This window comes from Octopus bimaculoides, chromosome 30, assembly GCF_046866305.1.
Source record: "Octopus bimaculoides isolate indiv1 chromosome 30, ASM4686630v1, whole genome shotgun sequence".
In the NCBI taxonomy this organism is placed as follows: Eukaryota; Metazoa; Mollusca; class Cephalopoda; order Octopoda; family Octopodidae; genus Octopus; species Octopus bimaculoides.
Genome location: NC_142957.1, coordinates 12,115,812 through 12,118,311, shown reverse-complemented (window position 1 = coordinate 12,118,311; position 2,500 = coordinate 12,115,812). Strand labels below are relative to the sequence as shown.

General features: G+C 35.8%; 1 protein-coding gene across 1 annotated transcript in view; it reads left to right on the top strand.

The window, feature by feature from the left end:
• Nucleotides 1-2,500, top strand: part of LOC106883628 (thioredoxin-related transmembrane protein 1) — a 310,837-nt gene that overhangs the window by 102,961 nt on the left and 205,376 nt on the right. The gene's annotated exons all lie outside the window — the stretch shown is intronic.

Sequence of the window (2,500 nt, the reverse complement as noted above, 5' to 3'; positions counted from 1 at the left end):
TATATATACGATGGGCTTCTTCCAGTTTCCGTCAACTAGCTCCAGATCCACTCACAGGGCTTTGGTCGGCTTGAGGCTATAGTAGAAGACATTGGTCTAAGGGGCCACGTAGCCGGACTGAACTTGGAATCATGTAGTTGGGAAGCAGATTTCTTACCGGAGGAAGCTTCTGCATAACAGCCAAACAACAGCCAAATTCCCTCTCAAATGACACCGCGGTTGACCTCTAATCGACAGCTTGACCTGCTAGAAATAGTATTAGTATGTCCTTCAAATCAAACCCTCACCTCTCTACGCGCGCTCGTGCGTGTATTCTTTCCAGCAGTGCAAAAAAAAAAAAAAAATTCGTCACAGTTGAGCTCACAATACCTTGGGAGAACAGTGCTTGTATTTCATGAACCGGGGTCCATGTGGTCCCTGGGGGTTCATTCAAGATTTAGTGGGTGGGGATGGGGTGGGGGATATGCAACAGAATAATAAATTGAGGATCCACCATTGTATTTCAAGTGCTTAGGAAAAGATTTTTTTCTTTAGATGTATGTACTGCAACAAACAGCTAGGTTTCTTTCTCTGACGTTTTACATAGTTCAACTTAAACAAGGGAATGTGTGAAAACGAAAGAGGAATTTTGAAAGAGGTTTCTATGAAACTAGCTTTTAAACATCGAATGGCTGTGGGGGCTAACCAGAATTAATTAGTAATCAAATGGGTCCATAGATAAAAAATGGTTGAGAACCCCTGCTTTAGATGTATGTATTGATATGTATTGCACGAAACAGCTGGGTTTCTTTCTCTAACATTTTCCATAGTTCAACCGACACAAGTTAATGTGTGAAAAACGAAATAGGAATTTTGAAAAAGGTTTCTATAAAACTAGATTTTCAACATCAAATGGCTGTGGGGGTCCACTAGAATATAATAGAACTCAAAGGGGGTCCATAGATTTTAAAAAATGATTGAGAACTCCTGATCTGAAGAAGACTAAATATTAAATCTTTGAGGACGAGATACTTCTTAAGGGATGACACACGAGGTGTTTCCTATTGAAGCTGCTTGTCGCCGCCTTCCAGTTAAATCGGTGAAGCTAGGTCAAGGTTCATAACAGACGGTAAATAGAATCCTTCCGTAGGCGAGGGTAAATGCATTCTTCGTAATTGTTTTGTTTACTTCTTGCGACAATGTAAGCTTCGTGGAGAAAACTAAGGACTGAAGATTAGCGCAGCTGTCTTGTACTCGTTTCTGCATACGTCATGAGCTTCAGCTTGTTATGAACCACAACTCTATGTATGTATATACGACGGGTTTGTTTCAGTTTCCGTCTACCAAATCCACTCACAAGGCTTTGATCGGCCCGAGTCTATAGTAGAAGACATTTGCCCAAGGTGCCTTCTTACCACGGCACACCATCATCAGTGCATTTTACACGGCATCTTCACCAGTGTTTATATGTGGAACTAAAAGCAGTATTTGTTTTACGTGGCACTTTCACCAGTGTTTTTTACGCGACATCTTCACTAGTGCTCGTTACGTGGTACCATCACCGTCAACGTTAATAGGGAGGGACCTCAGACGGCAAAATCTTCTCAACTAGAAGTGAAGTGTAGCAGTGAGGTTATGTCGCTTTGTGCCAGTTGAAACGGACATATATAATTGTCCTGCTGTATAGTAGATACACGAATACTCCGGTTGAAAAAGGAAAGACACATGGGTATATGATAAATTAAATATTTTATTTGATTTTACATCAGTTGTTTCTTTTTCTTTGTTTTTTAAATACATTTTGGTATGTTTAAATAACAATATACATCGTTTTTATAAATAGTAGTAAAAAATATACATACTTAATTATCTAGAAACACTACACACCCGATATACATATCATCGCTATAAATACACGCATACGCCCATACATAGATACATGCACATACATACACACACACGCATATATATATATATAATATTTATATACATGTTTATATATATATATGTATATGATATATACAATCATGTATATTTATATATATATAATATTCATATATATATATATGATATTTATATATATATATATATATATATATATATATATATATATATATATATATATATATATATAATATATATATACAATTATATATATTCATATATACATAATATTCATATATATATATAATATATGATATATGATATATATATATATATATATATATATGCATCCATACAACAGGAGGTAAAAGACAAGAGTGTTGAGATGAACTCTACGAATTTAAACAGTTGGTGGAACAGTGGAATTACGCGAAACATTATCTAACGTACACCTCGTTGACCCAGGCTACCTGAATTCCAACAATGGAATTATCGTTTATTGAAAAAAAAAAAAAAAGCTCATTTATTGTTTAAATGAAGAATTTAAAGCATTGAAGTGAAATAGTAGAGAGAGCGAGTGAGAGAGAGAGAGAGAGAGAGAGAGAGACAGAGAGAGGAACAGACAGACAGAGATATG